This window comes from Terrapene carolina, unplaced genomic scaffold (assembly GCF_002925995.2).
Source record: "Terrapene carolina triunguis isolate 2854851 unplaced genomic scaffold, T_m_triunguis-2.0 Scaffold32, whole genome shotgun sequence".
In the NCBI taxonomy this organism is placed as follows: domain Eukaryota; kingdom Metazoa; phylum Chordata; order Testudines; family Emydidae; genus Terrapene; species Terrapene triunguis.
Genome location: NW_020664383.1, coordinates 1,807,230 through 1,827,904, shown reverse-complemented (window position 1 = coordinate 1,827,904; position 20,675 = coordinate 1,807,230). Strand labels below are relative to the sequence as shown.

General features: G+C 40.3%; 1 protein-coding gene across 4 annotated transcripts in view; it reads right to left on the bottom strand.

The window, feature by feature from the left end:
• The window catches only part of LOC112112234 (amyloid-beta A4 protein), a 313,996-nt gene that overhangs the window by 217,740 nt on the left and 75,581 nt on the right, over positions 1 to 20,675 (bottom strand). The window lies entirely within an intron of this gene.

Here is a 20,675-nt window from a genome sequence, read left to right as displayed (position 1 = left end):
ATACCCTCCTCTTTAAAATTCTGTTTTAGATTGCAAAGTGACTGGGTGATGAGATGGTCTGTGGTATACAGGAGGTCAGACTGGATGATCTGGTGGTCCCTTCTGGCTTTAAACCGAAAGACTTTGCTTCTCAACCATTTTCCCTCAGATGTTCAGAAGTGAGCCTTTAATATTCCACAGACACATTCAGTGAATTTACCATTCTCTCCTGCCATCCACTGATAAGTTGTAGCTATTTGTATAAGTCTTTAGAAGTCTGCCAACATCCACACTTCATTTATATTCACAAATCTAGATCACATAGGCCATAACATTAATGCTTTAGAAAGTATACATTCAAAAGAGGACATTTTATGCTCAGTTAATTTTTTGGTCATAGGGCTTCGATCTACTATGTTTCTCTACAGTAGCTCTCACACTAATGAGCCAGCAAAAAGTATTCTGAAAAGACTATTTGTAGGTCTAGCATTTCTCTACAGATATAGCCCAAGACCCATCACAGCAACCTTCTCTGTAATTTTGAGTCTAATCTCTAATTTTTAAAAATATCAAATATTGCCATCAAGCCCAGTTTGGAGATGGTCTATTGTAAGTAGTATTATCATTTCAATCAGTGAAAGAAAATCTTTGTTCTGAACATTCAGAGGCTCTGAATGATGGTTGTCTTATCAATTGTTGTGACTGACTAACCCAATATCTCAAGGATTCAAACTTTTATTAAAAATGTGGATTTTTTTTAGCTTTAAACAATTAAAGACTCCAGGGAGACTAGTCTTGATATCAAGAATATTCAACAGTAGCAGACTAAAAAACTGAAGTATTAGCAGGTGCTGACTATGCACCAAAAAGTTATATAGCTAATTTCAGCCCTTGAATAATAAATTTGCAGAAAAGTTTTACCAAAATACTGAAATTAGATTTATGTGGGTTATTTGGAGCAGATCAAGTTGAAACACAGGAAGAAAATTTTGCAATGTTCCCTCGTTTTTAAATTTAAAAATTTCTTCAAAATTGGAGACATTTCAACCAGAAACTGGGGAAGACACATGATTAAGTTTTTCATCTTTTTGTAATTTCAAACTTTTGAAAAGCTCTAGTTTGGAGGATTCAGCACCTACAGTACAAATGTGTACAAGAGTTCTTTCCCCCCTGCTCCCGCAATCATTCTCACACACCCTTCTGAAAAGGAATTTCTTTTAACTGGACTTGTGTCTGGTTTTGCTGCTTTATGAGGTTTCTAACGGCTCAGCAAGCATTGGTGTAAATCTAGAGCACACTGGCATGCTGCATGCTAAAAGTCTGTGCAGACCCTGATATTGTGCACTTTGATCCACATTAGGGTGCAGAAGGCTAGTGAGTTGTAAATTTACACTCCGGCTTGCCCCCTCACTGGGTCTCCATGTGGACAATCCCTAAGCAAACTGCTTTCAATTCCTCACTACACATCAGGAATGTCAATTCTGATCTTCCCTGGTTTTGCTGGAGAACATACTAGATTTCTCAGAAGATTTATATAATCAGGTCTCACACCTTTAACAAAGATATCCTTTTCAAATGTTATTTACTGAAGTTAAAAAATAAATCAGTGTTTACAAAAACAGAATACAGATTTCTGAAGGCCAGGTTATATATAGGAACTTGTATGTACACCAAACCTATTCTTTATGGAATTGTAAAGTTAGAATTATAAAAATGTTTTTGTATCAATTTAATATGTAAAATCACTTTACCTTTCAATTGTTGCAAATACTGATACCTGGTAGTCTTTTCACTAGTTCAAACCTAGAGAAAATCTGAATTTCTTAATATTAAACAAAAATAAGCAGTTTTTTTTTTTTTTTAAAATAAATCATTTCAGGTGTGCTTGCCACAACACACAAGAAGAAAGTACATAACCCTACTTATATTCCTTTCCAGGACTACACTTCAAACTTCCTAGAGTGAGTGCCCAATCAGTGTAGTTTCTTGTTCATTACTTCAGAAATCTATCTTTTAACATGAAGTTTCAGGCATCAGCCTTAAGATCTGTGTATTGTTCACTTAACTGCATGTCTTAATTCAAGCAAATGGACTACCTAAAATTCCCGATGCTGTTAAGTGCTTATGTGATTTTTATTTGTGCAGGATCTGCAAATCCTGTCTCTCACTGACCAGGAGTTAAATGTATACTACTGCTAAAAGCTTCCATATATGTCAATTCGAAATTCAGTAAAGCTTGGAATAATAATGTCTTCCTATTCTTTTTAAGCCCAGAACATCATCAAAGAGCTTTTAATAAATACTCCACATTAACTATATCTGTTGGGTATCAACATTTGCAGATTGGGAATTTATATTTATTTCAGACCCTTGGTGATTGCAAGACCCTGGGGGTTATGGCAGTTCTCTTTGTGCTCTCATTAATCTTACTATAATCTTCCCGCTATCTATCTTTTGATGTGTGTCTTCATGTGTGAAAATCCATGACTACACAGGAAATTTTCCTTTGCTATTTTGTTAACACAGCAGGTCCATCGGCTTAGTCTATTTCCCTAGTTAGACTGTGTTACATATACTTTGTCAGCTACCATAATCTACATTACAATATTGCATACACAGAGAAAGTTCCATTATCCCAGTCTTTAAAGCTGATTATCAAGTACAAGAGAGGTTAGGGCAGTGGTGGGCAACCTGCGGTCCACGGGCCGCATGCAGCCCGCCAGCGGATTACCCTGATGGGCCACGAGACAGTGTTTACATTGACCGTCCGCAGGCACGGCTGCCTGCAGCTCCCAGTGGCCGTGGTTTGCTGTTCCCAGCCAATGGGAGCTGTGGGAAGCGGCGCGGACCACAGGGACATGCTGGCCGCCACCTCCCGTAGCTCCCATTGGCCGGGAATGGTGAACCTCGGCCACTGGGAGCTGCGGGTGGCCGTGACTGCGGACGCTCAATGTAAACACTGTCTCGCAGCCCGCCAGCAGATGACCCTGACGGGTTGTGTGCAGCCCATGGGTAGCCCACCACTGGGTTAGGGCCCTAGAGTTTAAGGTTGGGACTCTGTGCTACAGCTGAAGACATTTAAAAATTAAGTCCAGTACAACAGATGAGCTTTCACAAATTCCATTGTGAATGATGGACTTCATCCTTGTGCTTTAGGTAATATTGAATACTTCAAAGATAGGGATCGAAATCTTGAATTTGACTCAATATTCTATGAGACGCCAGTGCAGAGAGCACAGGACAAGTCTGATGTGCAAGGCCACACCTCATATGACCAGTTGTTCATTTCTAATTTGGGAAGCACTATTTTGTCTATGGAGAAAGAACAGTTGCTTCTGATAGAGCCTCCTCCACCGCAGGCAGCTAGCTATGCAAGTGACCTGCACAGCAGAAGTGATGTTTGAAAGATTTTCAATTTCTTCCTCATCTCTTGCTATAGGTAGGAAGAAATAAACTTTAGCATGATGCACAACTAAGGTTTTGCAAAGACAAGGAAACAGGAGCAGGGAATACTTTAAGGGGCTATGATAACATGTACCCAGAATTCTACTGACATTTAAAGTTTGCTATGATTTCTTTCCTCTCCCCTCCTTTCCCCGTGTGACAATTCCCTAATGAAACAGTTTGCTTCAAGCAACCAATTAAAACACAATATCTCAATACAGTCACATTTTCCACACAACTAAATAAGCTCTTGGTGCATCTCATTCAAACAGCTCTTTACAACAATCCCAACAAAGAACAGCCTATGTAGGAAAGACTAGTAAGAGGGTTATAAGAAAGTAATTACTTCAAATATAATTTTAACAAGAGCATTGCGCTAACTCAAAAACATCAGAAACATTGTTTATCTTCAGTTGCTCTCAAATATCAATTGTTTTTTGCAACAGCATTTGACAAATCAGCAGCTTGAGTAATAGCGGAATGCCTTTAGCACCTTTCAAAAAGGGGAAGAAATGAAAACACGGGAATGTGCATTCTTCAGTTTAATCACGTCACATCCCAGTACATTCACCAAAAGAGATTAAAGGCAATCCCATCTTTGAAAATAAAGTCACTAATGGAATTAGATCATACTTAGTTTGCATGCACCATAAAACCTGAGACTTCCCAAAGGTCAAAGAGGAAGTTAAAACCTACAGCAAAAATGATAATTCACCAATATACTTTTATGTTTCATGTTCAGAATAGTACACCATGTTTGGATGCTTCTGATTAAAACCTGCATCTCCGATTCCCTTTCTCCCCCAGCAATAACTAAATTTACTGAATTTCACTGGAACAAAGATACAAAATTCAGCCTTTTCAGTCATGGACTTCTTGACGAAAAGTTTTTCCAAGCTGAAAATCTAATAGAAACACATATTGTTTCAGCAAATACTAGGTTCAATAGTGATTTATGGTCATATAGGATTGTGTGCAGAAGTGAGTGTGCACTTCTGTTAGAACTGTTAGAAAGAAAAAAGTCAGTTCAAAGCTTTAAATAATCTTATCTACAGGATTATATTAAGAAGCAACAGGGTGCATAAAATTAATGATTTTTAAAAAAACAAATCAGACATTTACACTGGGTTTTTTATTTAAATTAAACACATTTTTCTTTTAAAAATAAACCTATTTAAAGAGATTAGAAATTATGACAACCTAAATTAAGACCTAAACATGCTACAATCTATTAAAATCATTAAAATTAAATAAAGAAATATCATTCAAGCAGCACATGTTTGCTGGGGTGTGTCTACACAGGAAAAGCTGTGCATGGGCTAGCCTACTCAAACTAGCCAGAATCCAGCTAGTGCAGGTAACAACAGCAGCAAAGACAGCCCAGCACGGACTTCAGGGCTAGCCAGTGGGCTGAGTACACACCCAGGGTCCATGCCAGGAAGACCTGTGCTGTGTGGTCTTCATCCCTATTGTTACCTGTGCTAGTTGGATCCAAGCTAGCTTCGATAGGCTCGCCCGTGCAGAGCTTCTACTGTGTAGACACATGCAAAGGAAGTCAAACCACTGATTTGGAGGAAGTCACTGGCTAAAAGCACCTGGAACCAGAGTTTGTTAAAGTGCTAAATAAGTTTTTGACAGCAGTAGCCTCTTTTCTTCATTTCAGTTTATTCAAAAACAGTTCAGTTCAATGACTAGTTCATTCAAAGTTGAGAAATGACATGGAGTTAAAAAAGCAGGAAAGCTTGTTTTCTTCTTCCAATCTATGAATAAAAATGGAGTGAAAGGATGAGCTATACTAGTTCTCAAATCTTGAAGGATATGGTGACCAGACGCAATCAATTCAATTCACTAACTACAGATAATACAGTAAAAGCTTTTTTATCCAGCATGTTGGAGGAATGGGGGGTGCCGGTAAGTGAAAAATGCTTATTAACTAAAAGGGAGAGAGTGCGAGGCTGGGGGTTGGGGCACAGGAGAGGGTATGGGGCAAGGCCTCTGGGAGGAAGCTCAGGGCTGGGGGTTAGGGCATGGGAGGGGCTGTGGGGCACATGCTCTGGGAGGGAGTTTGGGTGCGGGAGAGGGCTCGGGGCAGAGGAATAGGGTGCGGGAGAGGGTGCAGTGTGCCAGATCCAGGAGGCGCTCCCCTCAAGCAGCTCTCTGAAAGCGACAACATGTCCTGGCTGCTCCTAGGTGGAGGCACAGCAAGCGGCTCTGTGCTCTGCCCTGAGTGCTGGCTCTGCAGCTCCTATTGGCCAGGAAACGCGGCCAATGAGAGCTGTGTGGACAGCATCTACAGGGAGAGACAGCATACAGATGTGCCTGTACTCAAATACCACAGAATTTGTTCCAAAAAGAGTGTGTCCAGGATACACACTTATAACGGTCTTCACTAAATAAGGACACTCCAACAAAGCAGCAGATCACATTGTGGAAAGGGCCTCCAAAAAACACCAATAGATCCTGCTTCAAAACAGAGGGGGGGGAACCCACTGGCCACACACCCCTGGTTGTCACCTACCATCCCACACTGGAACCCATATGGGGTATCAAACAATTACAATGCAGGCTTGTAGGGGACCACATCCTCAAATCATTTTGAACCCCCTCTTCTAGCCTTCAACCAACCCCCTAGCCTCACCCCAAGCTCATCAGCAGAAGCAAGCTGCCTACACACCAAGACACACCAACTTCAAGTGGCAACAGACACTACCAGAACAGGTGAAAAACATGCAGACATATTTTCACTGGTACAATGATAAATACCCTCACATCTTTCAAGATTCGCAGAACTTACCCATGCCTATCAAAACATGTCATGTTCCTTATACAGTGCATCGAATGCCAAAATAACAATTATGTGGGTGAAACCAGACAATCACTACGCTCTCAAATGAGCTCACACAGAAAAATTAAAGACAAAAATACCATATCACCCATAAGCGAACACTTTTTTCCTCACAAAATGATCACTCCAGAACTGATCTTTCAATACTCGTCCTCAAAGAAAACCTGCATAACACATTCAAAAGGTAAGCCTGGGAACTTAAATTCATAATGCTGATAGACACTAAAAACCATGAACTTAATAGGGACACTGGTTTCATGGCTCAGTACAACAATCTGTAATATATCTGCCTGCTAACCCTTAATGGCCTATTTCAAACCCCTTTTGCATAACCATCTAACCCTTACAGCACACTCCATCTCATGTGACCTCCTACAACATGTTACCCTTATGCTTAACCATCTATCCCTAACTTGTGTTTAACTCAGACACTCTGATTTCTTTCCCCAGACCTGAAAAAATGTGTGTAGCTTGAAAGTTTATCCCTTCCACTAACAGAAGTGGGGCCAATAAAAGATATTACCTTACCTACCTTGCCCTCTCAAATCTAGTTTTGGAAGCTGGGAAACCTGATAAACATCTTGCATTCCCATGTCAGGGTAAGGGCCATTTACTGATCACTTTACTCTTACTCTCTGCAATCAAAGATGTTTAAAAGACAGAAGAATGCAGTGAATGAAGGAAGTCATCTGGCTCTGTGAATGATTAATTGTGTGTCTTACTGAAAGTCTGGTGATATGACCCAGGATGTGAACCAAAATGATTAAATCAAGTTTCATTGCACTAGATGATACATCGAGAATATAACACAATTTTAACACCACAGTGCACTCCTTAAGAAAAACAGATTGAGCATCTTCAGTAGTGTTAAGTTGTCAGAGATCCAGGAGAGGACAAAAATGGGGTCTATTCCTTCCTGACCAAGAGGAGATTTACTGAAAGACAGAAACTATGATGATAAGGAAACAGTATTACAATTTATATTTCTTTGTATATCTTGACTAACAGCATTAATTCTTTTGAGATTAGATCTAGATAGAAGAACAAGTATGTGGTTTTAAGCTATTTTCACTGAACCTTTTTCTTGCAGAACACATTTGCTATATAAACGTCAATACAGGCAACAATTGTCATGGTCTGCAAAATAAAAAAGCTCACTTTAACAGTGTGCAGTATTTGTCATAGTATCTGGTACATCTAGAGAAGTGCATATTTAAGTCCTTATCCATTTTAGCTCAGTGCAGGGAAACGAATTATTTTTTTCTAGATAAAATTAATTCGAAGGCCAATGCCATTCCATGCTTTATAACAATAATTTTGGAACCACAGTGATGAACAAACTGGAAACAGAGCAGTGGCTCTACAGCACCCAAGAGTTTTAGAAGAACTGAAGGAAGAATCTCTAACAAGAATCTTCAGTACGTCACAAGCAAAGAAACATACTCCATATGCAAAAACCTGGCCTCATTAAAGCCAACAGCATAAATTCCAGTGGGCCAGAATTTTACCTCATGACTTTAAAAAAAGGGAAAAACATATCATCTATCTTAACAGACAGACAGAAAAAGAAGAAAATTATTTGGGGATATATTCCAACATTTCTGGGTACATATATTAACACAATGATGGTATAAATACAAATATATCAAAAAGAATACTGCCTAAGCAGCACAGGTTCATTAAAATAGATGTTAGAATATCATCAATGTAATTCTTGATTATATAGCTAAAGGGGACAAAGATATTGTGCATTTGGATTTCAGGAAGGCATTCAATATAGAGCTACTTAAGAAATTGGATAAATGCCAACAAGATGAAAATGTCACGGCACAGATTACAAAATGATGGTATAAAACCAAGTGGAAACAGTACACAATGGAATGGCTTGAAAATCTACCCAACTCTACCAGTTAGAAAGTTTGGCATCTGACTAGCAGGCCAACAGAAGTCCTATCGCTCCCAATCCAAGAGGGGCCAGGGACTCTGCTCTGGTAAGAAACCCAACACCCTCCATCTTCCTAACAGCTTGGGAGCTGGGTGGAAAGAGGAAGGATGCTTAGCACTATATCTAGATCCCTCCCACCCTCTGTAATTTTGTACTGGGCTTAGTGAACATCTGACAGAGGTTGCCTCTCTCCCCAATATTTTCTTCTTCATTCCTAATACCTCCTGTGAGGCATAACCTCTCAAGATGCATATCTGCCTCTCTCACACATCCATTTTGTTACCCATCCCTGAGGCCTGCCGGGACAGAGAAAAAGGTAGAGCCTTTCCCTGCAGAGGAGGTATAGAAGCAGCAGGGAGCTACAAGGATCAACAAGCTGGGGGTTTATAGGGGGCACATATGGCAGCACAGCAAGAGGATGAATTAACTCCCAGCAGTTCTCTAGAACTCTACAGAGCTCCAGGGCAGCAGCAGGCACTTACTCTGGGGGGAGGGGAGGAGAAGAGGGGGATTATACTCAACTGAAGGGCAGAATTTTTGAGCCTCGTTTCCACTCTTACTGCCCCTTCCCCCCACTAACCCATGGATTTCTGCAGAATTTAAGATGTAAAAACACACACACAAAGTGTGCCTAACCCCCTTAGAGCTGTGAAGGGAAGCTTCTGAACATGAACCTATGTAGCTGTGTCCGATCCTACAGCCAGATCACTCCAGGGGCTGCTACTAATCGCTTTCCTAAACAGCGCCAGAGGGAAATTAACAAAACTCTCATCAGTTTCTCTGCTGCTGCTATTCAGAACCCTGTGGGCAGCAGTGAAATTGAAAAGAATTGTGTGAATTTCACTCTGAAACTGGGAAAAGCAAACTTGGGAAAGCAGACAAGCTACGGAACTATTTATGGGGGAGGATGACAACTTAAAAATACTCTGGGCTGAGACAGTAGTGGAGATATATCTAATATAATTGTGTGCACACATCTCCCACCAACCCATGGTCACAAATGGGGTCTGAATCTGGAACCTTCAGCAGCAAAACTACAACCCCCGCCCCCTTCCACTTTAACTAAGCTGTCAGTAAAATGTGTGATCTTACCCTTGCTGATGCCAGTCTCTAGAGGGAGGTATGACTGTACACATCATCTAACATATTACAGATGTACACTCCCTCACAAGAGCTAAGAAGCTGGGGAAAGGGTAGAGCAGCAAGGACATTAACTTCTCCCCTCCTGAAAAGGAAAGGTGGTGATGCAACAGAGGCAGTGCTATAATTTATGGCACTTTTCCTGACCTGCCACTAACGTGACCAATATCCCCTTTCAATCTAATATAACTCTTCTGCTTGTAATTTTAATGTGTGGGAGGCATAGTTGCTAACAGTCAATTTACATGTCATCTTGACACAGAAGCTGGGAGTGTAAAATCCTCCAAGAAAGAAAAAAAGACATCAAGAAGAGAAATACAGTATGTAGTTCCGGATATGAAAACCCAAAAAGAATGAATAATGAAAGGATTGCTGGTACTGTGACAATGCATCAGGATCCATTCCAGACAGGACAGAGACTAGAAAGATCCACGTTTCTGACTGTTATTTTGAACATTATTTACAATGTATTTATTATTAGTGATGACCAACAGCTTTGCTGCTCAACATTATGGTTTTATAGCATGTCTGAGTGAGGGTGGGCGAATATATGTGATGTGCTGAAAGATCTTGTGTTGATTTGTGGGGGTGGTGAATGAGGGAGGTTTGTTATTGTGAGGGGCAATGTGTGTTTGGGTTTATTGACTGTGCTTTGTTGTTGTGTGGGCGGCTTTGAAGAACTGTGGCAGTTGGGTCTAGGAATCCACCGTCTGTGCAGTCTCCCTCATACAACCAATGAAACTGTTGCATTCAAATTAGTTGCAGAGTAAGGGTGATGATGGGTTGAGTCACCTCTGATATCAGAATGGTCAAGCACTCTTGGCATAACAGATACATGCCTTACTGTATCTGTACACCACAAAGGTGTAACTCAAAGTCAAATGGCTGAGAATTTAAAAAATGGATTATAACAGATTGGGAATTCCAGTGATGACTGAAACTGGTGATATTCTGAACAGGGAGCTCTCAGCCTTGCTTTCAGCTGTTTCCAATCACTTCGCACTGACTCCACAGACACTCCAGGCTTCAGACACAATCCTGGAATCTTATTATACAAATATATTCCAACTTGTGCTTGTATGGAGTGTCCAAAACACAGCAAAAATACCATTTCTGCCACAAAGTGAGAACACGCATCACTGAGGCAACTCAAAGGAATTTCACAGCTTCCTGAAGGCCGCAGAGCATGGTGCTGAGTTGGTTCTGTTCACGAGAGTTCAGAGAATACAGTCAGCATGTCTCTATAACCGTTCTCCCTAAGAACCAAAACTGCTTGAAAGGGAAGCACTTGACTGTCTCTGTAACTTCTCCCTATAGTCTACAGTATTAACTGCAGGCCCTACTTGCCAAGGTTGGTGTACATTTTCCGGGATGGAGGAAAGGAAGACAGGGAAAAATTGTCCCCAACTTCTACGTGCTTCTCACAGGCATGGTTTTACTAGACCTTTATTTGATGGATCAGGGTGTGGTCTTTCATCAAATAGATCAGAAAGCACTTTAAAATTAACAAAGCTCACAACAGCCTGGTGAGATCAGCAATCATCCGCCAAATTTTTTACAAAGCAGGACACTGAGATGGAGAGGTTAAATAAATTGCCCATGATCACACAGTGATGGGAATGAAACCCAGGTCCTTCAGATTCCTAGTTGTGTGCTCTGAACTCTCAGCCATTTTCCCATCATACAAAGAGGAAAACTGAAATTTAGTTTGGTATGTGTCACTAGCAAGTGGAGTTAAAGTAATATAAATCTTAAAAGGACACTCGAGCCTCAACCGGCATACAGTGAGGCATAGACACACAGAACCATACTTCATTGGCAGTTAATGTATGATAAATATTCTCTTCCAATAAAGAGTTATTATCCTTTGATCCTTTGGTTGTTTTATTCAGTGAGTGACTGGTTACTCATTCAGTCCCACTAGCCGTTTGGTCCAATGACTAATGTATTTGGTAAGATCCCATATAAACCAGAAGAGGTAATAATGCCACCCAACCATCAAATTAATAAAGCAATAAAAGTGGTATAAGGGTTGTAAGATAAGAGATATGATGAGAATAACTTGAGAGAATAGCACTGATGTAGACTAAGAAAGATGATTGGCAGGGAGGAGGGGAGAGAGAACATGATCCACATTGTAAATATCTTCAAAGTAGCGATCTAAATGGAGGGGAATTATTCATTGTCCCAGAAGAATTTAGGACAAAATATCAAATAGCCTGAGGCAGAGAAAAGTTTAGGCTGGATATTCAGGAGGAAACAGAAAATAGGAGGTGGTCAAGGCACAATCACTACAAATGTTCAAGAAAAGGTTAAATAAAATGTATTAATGGGAATAATGTCATTAGTAAAGTGCCTAGAGGAAAGGATAAGGATGTAAAATTCTCAACGCATAATCTTGCAAAATGCAGGGGATCATGTTAAAATTAATCCAATTGATCTCTTCTGGCTCTATTGTCTCAGGAAAGATGACGCTGTGGGGAGAAGTCCAGATTTGTTTCCTAGGCATAGTAACAGGGTGCGCTCTCCACTCGCAGAAGAAGCCTGCAGGACTCAAATAAGCTAGGCACAGCATTGTCAGAACTGAAGTTACCAAACAAGACCATTATATTGACTTGGCCTATCTAATCTGTATCCCGCATCCCAATTTCTAGTTTTCAGTGCACCTCATGCTTTCAGAATTCCCTTTTTCTTCCCCTCAAGAGATGCCCAGCCATAGGAGCTAATATATTAAACTGTCTTCAGAGTTCCAACTGCATATGAGTGGAGGGGTCCCATATCCTAAAGTTATGAGTCCCATAACTTATTCCCATTTCCCTATGTACCAGGGAACAATATCTCTAAACACAGTGAGGCCTTGTACATCAAAGGAAGATACTGATGAACAGTTTTTTGTAGGACTCTAACCACTACATGCAGCACTTAGGTCAGCCCTGTTAGAATACTATATTGTGTTTCCTAACTGTCCAGAACTAGAACCCATTGATTTAACTGCCAGAAGCTGTGCAAATGCACACCTTTTGTTTCTTTAAAAAAACATTTATGTTTTAGTCCTTTGTTCCTCTCATGCACTAGGACTGCCGCTGAAAGAATTTCAAATGGCTGAGTTTTAACATTTCCAGGAGACAAATTACAGGTCTGATTCCTCCACAATGCCTTTATTTCACCCAGTGAGCAGAACATTAGTGAAAGTTTCAGTCTCCCTATATACCCAACAAACACTTAAAAACATAAGTCAGGTACTTTATGTCTCTCCGCTTCTGAGACAAATGGAGATGAATTTAGAAGATCAATCCAACACTTTATCCTTGGTAACATATTTGTGTTTATTTCAGTAACAATAGCTCTCTGGAGAAAATGCAGTCGATAACACTTCAATAAAAGTGGCCTTTCACTTTGAAATAGTGGTATTCATGGAGTATCAGAGTTCATTTCAATCCCACTTTCCTTAGCACACAGCACTAGGTATTACATTATTTCTCTCTGCTCAGTTCTTCCTGTCAGCTGGGCTTACCCAAAAGAGTCAGAACCTTCACTGCTCCCAGCTCGTATGTTCTGTCATTTCCCAGCCCCACCAACTCCACTGGGGACACAATCATACATTCAGTTTAATTGGCTATAAACACTGGTGACTATTCCTCCAGAAAGTGTACCAGAGATTTTATGGCCAGAAGGGACTACAATGATCATTTCCAGTCTCATCTCCTGCATAAATGATGCCCCTTAGATCAATTGTCAAAACAGTTATAATGAGAAATACAGTGTTGGGATATTGAGAGCATGTGAAAAGCAAACACAAAAGTGTTCTGCTAGTATTGAAAAAGCGAAGATTTTTTTGAATGTACCGTCTGAGCTATGTCAATTGCTGTTTGGAAATTATATAAATTATGGGTTACACACATTGAAACATGAACATGTTGAGGTTCCTTCTGGCTAGAAGAGTGTGCCTTAGTTTAGAATAGTACTGTTAAAGCAGTAAGGTTTCTAAGTTATTGTCTCTTCGTTGCCTTAGGATAAATAGATCACCAGCTCAGAGTTTGAACCCAAGACCTTCAAAACTAAAAGAATAAGCTTCAACTGCTTGAACTAAAGCATTCAGGCCTGATCTACCTCTAAAACTTAGGTCAACCTAGCTACATCGCTCACAGCTGTGACCTAAACTCTGGTATAGACACTGCTAGGTCAACGGAAGAATTCTTCCATCAACCTAGCTACTGCCTCTTGAGGGGATGGATTTACTAGTGACAGGAAAAACCTTTCTGTTGCTTTAGCAAGCGTGCACATTACAACTGCAGCTGTGCACCTGTAGCGCTTGTAGTATAGGCATAGTCTATGTCCCCTTGCTAGCAGCTGCAGCAGATTGATTAACTTCCTGTGTGAACCAGCGACTATATGGGGACAAAAGGTGCACTCTTTTCTACTGTAAGTTACATACAGAATGATTAAGATCAACCTTAAATGCAAAGAGACTGTTAAGATGCAAAACTCCAAAATCTTAAAAGCACTGTGCATATCCTGTGCAATAATTCACATGCCATGTGTCTTTAAAATTGGTATTTGTTAAAATGGATGTTTGGCACTACCAAAAATCTAGGGGTGAGAGGTTTACTCTTAACTTTCCAGTTGATTATGGCTTTCCTCAGCAAAAATCTGAGGTATCAGTTTTGCCTCCTTTAAATGTGCAGTTTCACACTTAGCAAAAAAAGAATCTCTGACTCTTAACTGAATGGCTATTATTTTGAAGACAATTTCTACCTGTCCCTGGATAGGGAGTGTAAAAGAGAGGACACTGAAGAGACCACGAATATTCATTTATATAATTTTGGAAGGTGTTAGCTACCACAGTGATGAGCACAGAAGGATTACCTTGTTATGGTAGGTAGATAGCAAGGGGAAGGGGAAGCAAAGGTATGTTTGATGGTCCTTTTAGTTCCTTACCAAAGGAAAAGGTAGTATGGAAGCACTGTTTCTGTGTGAGTGATTGTACTGTATACTAGCCTAAAGACTACTGTTGTCAGTTAATGGCTCATCATTCTTCAAGAACTATTGCTCAATTCAAGATGTGCTGGACCTGGCCTGAAGTTTTATGTCACTTATTTCTCCAGAAACAAATCTAAGACCATTTAAGAATGTTATAAACACAGAAAAGTGGAGAATATAATCCTTTCAAAAAAGAAATTTTGTTATTTTAATTATGTTTTGGTACCTAAACAGTACAGTGGTAGGATTCATGAGAAATGCCAAGAAGGCAGGTTGGACTGAATATATAAAACACGTCATCTCCATTTACAAAGGTGATTATTTTACCAACAGCTATACCAGTGACATCAAAGATGATGCAGTTATTTCCTGCTCCAAATATATAAGAAAATAATGCTAAGATATTGCAGGGTGCAGTTACAGTTGGTAAATATTGATTTTCTGAGGAGGACTACTGAAGGAATAGACAACATCTATATACTGCCTTCATGGATCTCAGTGGTTTACAAAGGGCAGGCAAATCTCACCATTTTACAGAGGAGTAAACTAACTAGTTAAGGGACTTTAAGAGATGCTGGGCACTCCATCTCCCATTAAAGTTAATAGAACCTATTGGTCTTCATGTGCCCCAAGAGACAAGCTGAAGATCACACAGCAGGTCAGTTGCATTTGAAGACTAAAGGGCAGAACCCAGGTCTCTTGACTCCCAGTTCTATGCTCCATCCACTTGACCACCCAAAGGAAATTTACTATAAATTCTTGGCTTGCTCTTGAAAAGCTTAATTTTCAGAAAGATTCCTTTGCATTCTGCTCAACTCAGTGCACATTTAGTTAGAAAAATCAAATTTAATATGAAAATGAGCATTCTAACGTGAACTAATTGAATGAAATCATGTCCTAGACAAAACTGGATTTATCTGTTACCATCCTGCATGTCATCTTTACAACACAGTATGAACAACAAGTTCAGTACAAATAGCAAAATTAATTCAGTCCTATGAGCTATATTTATAATGCACTGCAATTACTGGAAATAAGATACAGCACACAGAGGCTATTTTCAATATTGTTAGTAAAGTAAAATGAATGTTCTGCCTCAATCCTTTTTCTAGTAAATCCTTTTCCATAGGAACAGAACCCACTCAAAATTAACTCCCCCCTTTTTGAATATATTCATATTTTCCTAAAGGCAGAATTTTGCAGGATTCTCAAAGCCCTAAAACACTTTTAAGATTGCAGCCAACTGGCTCTGAATACGAGTACTAAAACATAGCTTCCTCAAGAAAATAATCTGCCTGTTCAGAGGTTCTGGCAGCTGCCATCTTCAACATCTGTACATGGGGACATTAAGTTGACCCCACAATGAAGGAGCAGCTGTCTCTTCATGCTTCAAGCCAAACTCTAATTAATGGAGTAAGAAGTTTTCCCTGTGGACAAGTTATTCCATAACTACCTACTGCAGGATTTTTTTGACCATTCCTATGAAGCTACTGGTACTGTATGCTGTCAGAGACAGGACTAGAGGAACTAACAGCCCAATTTGATATGGCAGTTTCTATGTCCACAACATTAACTATTCTGGCACTTGTACAGGTATTACCATCCGTCTTGCATTAATTCATTTTGATACAGTACTGTTCTACTGCTTATAGCACTCTGATTTGCAGATTAACAGCAGATGAGGCCCATACCCAATAAGGGGTGCTGTTATATGGCAGTGAGGAAATTATTTGTAGTAGATAAATTGTTTAGTGATAACAGATGTAACTGATTATTTACACTTCTGCAAATGTGTCTCATTCCACCAAGATGAAAGAAAATTAAAAACTTTGCAATAAATAACTGATATGGGAATTGTAACCAGCTTTATCTGCTAACTCTCAAAGAAATGTGGTATCTTATGCTACATTGCCCCAAAAGAGATAAGAGAATGACATCTCTCTTCACTCTCAAACCTGCACAGTGTACTCTAGTTCTGTGTGTGTTGAAAAGGCATAGAAAAATTAACACAGTTTAATTGACTTTACTTATCATCCAAGCATCTTCCATTTCCTCATAAATAGGAATCTTACAGTTCGGTAGCACCTTAAACATGCTAAGTGCTGCCCAAATATAAAAAAAACCCAACACACATTCTAAAAAGATAAGACAGAAAATCAACATATTTAGAAAGAGGTGTACACTTCCTTGTTATTTTTCTCCCTCTTTCTGCCTCTGCAACCCTCACCCTCTTCCCACCTGCCACCTTTATGTCTAGATGCCAAAGTCAACCTAAACTGCCATTACTGCCCTGGTGCACCTTCCTGTCAAATTTAGGGTGTATGTGTTACAGCCCTTGCTGAGTCTCCTCTTACCAGTCTTGCGATTCCACATGCTCTCCAGCCACCTGGTTCTGCACAGTGTCTAGCACTCTATACTGTCTCTAGTTCTGGCCTCTCAGGCAGGCTCCAGGTTCAGATTCCCCACCTGGCCCCCTTCCTTGGGATGTAGGACCTTGGAAGTCCAACTGCCCTCATCCCTGACACCAGTGCTGACCTCTCCAGCCCCCCTCATAATTAAGGCAAGCCCAGTCTAGAGGTCCACCCTCATGGGCATTCGAGATTCTGTTTAAGGAAAGAACACAAGGCTCACAAAGAAATTTCTTAAACACGTGTGCAACCACACCTTACTTTACTCATAAAAAGAACACTAGAATCACAAATCTATGGAGAAAACAAACAACACCTGAATGCAATTCCCTTCTCCAGTGTCCTCTCTAGTCTTGAGCCTTTTGGGGGGGTTTTAAGGTGCCTCCTGCCCCCACACCTTCTTGCACGACAGCCATGAGGCGTTCCAAGTGGTTCCTTCGTACGGAGATACAGTGAGCTTTGTCCTCTTGGATCCTGTGAACTGCTAGATGGTTGCTTAAGAGGCGTAGGAGGCAAGGCTTCAAGTAGCAAGCTGAGTGTCCCGCAGTTCAAATAGGCAATTAATAGCCGCTTCCATCTTCCCATCCAGGTGATCGTGAAGGAACATATCAGTCTTCGGAGGGAGATCTGAGAGCTTAAAATGGGAAGCCCCCAGCCCATTTATGGATTTGACAGCTAGAAACTATGGATGCTAGTGTCCAGCTGCAGAGTCTGAAGATTTTTGGGCAAGGTGGGTATATAAAAAGGATAGGCACAGCCCATTTCCACCACCTGCCCAATAAACAGATACACCTCTACCCCGATATAACGCGATCCAATATAACACGAATTCAGATATAATGCGGTAAAGCAGTGCTCCGAGGGGGCGGGGCTGCACACTCTGGTGGATCAAAGTAGTTCAATATAACGCGGTTTCACCTATAATGCGGTAAGATTTTTTGGCTCCCGAGGACAGTGTTATATTGAGGTTGAGGTGTAGTTGATTTTGCCTGTGAGGAACCTAGTGATCTCTCCATTTCATCCTCTGAAGACTCCTGTTCTACCTGAGAGAAAAGAGATTTTGTTATGTGGGAGAACAAGTAACATTGTTCTGGGATGATCCTCCTCGAGTTTTGTGAAGAATAGAAAATAGGTAGCAGAGGGGACCCCAAGACAGACTCTCATCTGGACCAACCCACTAGCTCGCCTTCTCCAGGGCACCCCGTATCTAAGAGGAGGAAAATGAAAGTGAGATTTTTCCTGCTCCTGGGTCAGAGAAGAGCAGTGAAAGATGGGTCCAGGAAGCCCACCTGCTGAGGAGGGGGAGAGTTTTTGAGAAGCTATTTTGGAGGACAAATCAAAGATTCCTTTATGGAGGAAAATAGGAAGGCAACACAAGCCCCCTTGATCCAGGCTGCCACTCCTAGACGAGGAGACAAGGAGAGGTGGGAGGCCTACTTCCAACATATAATCTTGCGAACCCCTGCCTGACACCTGGGTTCTCTTTATAAGTCACCTTGTTGGGTATCCACTGAACCTTTGGTGACGTACTTTAGCAGAGCGTGTTCATTTAGATTTTAGCCACTCATATTCATGCCTGGGCCTGGCATAGATCTACCACAGCAAGATCACAGCATGAGCAAAAAGGAAGAGGGAGGGTGGGCAGAACAGACCTGCTGTTGAATATTTCAGGGGAGCAGCACCTGAGGGACAGCTATTTCCATGAGGAAATTTCCTTTGCCCTCATCTGCACTGTGTCACTCCAAATCTCTGCTGAGACCTGGAAGAAAGATGGTGCTTCAGCAGAGAAGTACCAGGATCAGTTGCTCATAATGAGGCAGGAGAACATCTATGGAAGCTGCCTGTATGCCAAGAGAAGACGGAACTGACCACAAACAGTTATATCCAAGACTGGTTACCACCAGTCTGATTGACAAAGAATAATTAGTCTCCATCTACATTGGTGGAAGATGCACCCCAAAAGTAGCATCAGTTCATTAGGTAGGAGAGCAGCATGGGCAACAGAGAGAAGAAACCAGAAGGTTTCGTTTGGCAAAAGGACTCTGAACAGAGATTATTCACGTGTAAAATGTAGCACATCTCGGCTTTGATGCTTTATTGCTTCCCTGCTAACAGGAAAACTGAAAGCGTGCCCAATTTCCCTGTGTCTGATTTGCAGTAGTGCCTTGCTATTTAATCAGCAGAAGGAAAAGGGACAAAAGAAAGAGAATCTCACCTATAAGTCACCTCCTCAGGGAAACAAAGAACATTGGAGTGTCAGGAAATAAGGGCTTCTAGTCAGGAGCTGAACAGTGAGTCTAGCTTACATTTCTATATTTACTATCACTTCTCTTCAGATCTCTATTTATATCAATTCTTTTATCTGAGCTTCCCATTTCTCTTTTCACTAGACTGAGTTGGTTTTCTAGTAAACCATTAGTTTCCATTTAATCAATTATAATCATTTGCTCGATGTTTTTAATAAAAATGTTGAGAACAGTTGATAAATTTCATGATTTTTTAAAAATTTTTCATTACATTCTTCAAGTTTTTCAAGAAAAAGTAGCTACACTTCAATAAAAAATATTTTTTAAATATTTGGACCAGCTCTAAAAATTGTAAAGTATATGTTGGCCTCCCACTCGAAGTTAGCTACTTGCACCCACGCACCCAGACTGCTGTGAGAGGATCCAAATACTTAATTAAGCCTCCCGAGTCTGAACAGGGTCCAGGCACTGCTCTGGCATGGGGTCTCTACACACACACATTCAGGATGCAAATTTTCTAGCTAGCACCCCCACTACTCCTGAGAGCTGAGTTCTTACAGTCCAATTACCTAGTCCCTGGGACCAGAATGCTAGCAATGAGAGCACTCTGGATTTAAATTTACCTCTTATGGGGCATGCGATAGGTATAGCAAGAAATACACACAGCGACTTTGCACAGGATTCTAAAACATACAGCATAGCTTTCCCACTGTCTTGGCCCCGTTTCTCCAGACACTAAGCACAAAGGCTACATTTTGTTATCCATTACTGTCTGGTGTAATTCGATTCTCCATGAGAAATACGCATTTCTGGAGAATTTTTTTCCCCTTTAGTTTTGTCTTCTAGTTGTTTTTAATTAAAAATTCTCTTTGATATATTCTACCACACTGGACATCAAAATTCAGTTTGTTTTCATTCTTATTATCTTACACTTTCCATTTTTTTATTTTTAATCCTTTCATTAGCTCTTTTAGAATGCGTAACTACAACATCGGGCCACTACAGGTTTATGCCTTGAAATTTCTTAATTGTATTACTTCTGTTATCTGATTTAAAAAACAAACAAACAAACAAACATTACTTTTTAAAGTCTTAATATTTCCACGGACTTTTATCCCAATGGGTAATATCTGATGTAGTTCCACTGTCTGACTTTTTTTTCCCTTATTTTTTTTTTTATTTCTTTTCATAGTTTCATTATATATAAAAACTGGTTATATACAAGTTCCAAGGAAGCCAACAAAAGACTAAAAGATGCCTTTTGAAAAACACAGGTACAAAGCCCACGCTTTTCAAAGCCAAATCATTCATGATGCCTTGATAGAGGATAAATAGTTACATTGTCTAAACAAATTTCATGAATTATTTTAATACTGATTTTGGTACAGAAGAGAGCACTAGGAATGAAAAATCAACGTTGTTGCCATGGCATTACATTTGCAAGAAAAAAAATCCAAAATCCAACACCTTGCAGAATGATATATGTGACCCAAAAGCCACAATAAAAAATACATGCCAAGAAAAAAAATCACTGCAAGGAGTAGAAAGGACATCTGACAGGTAGGTAGATATGGATCAGGGTACTGAAGAAAATTCAAATACTGAAATATTTTGCTTTTTAGAGAGGGATTTTTTTGAAAGAATTAGAGTGACATTTAGGGGGTAAGACAGCAGCTCTGCATTTTTTT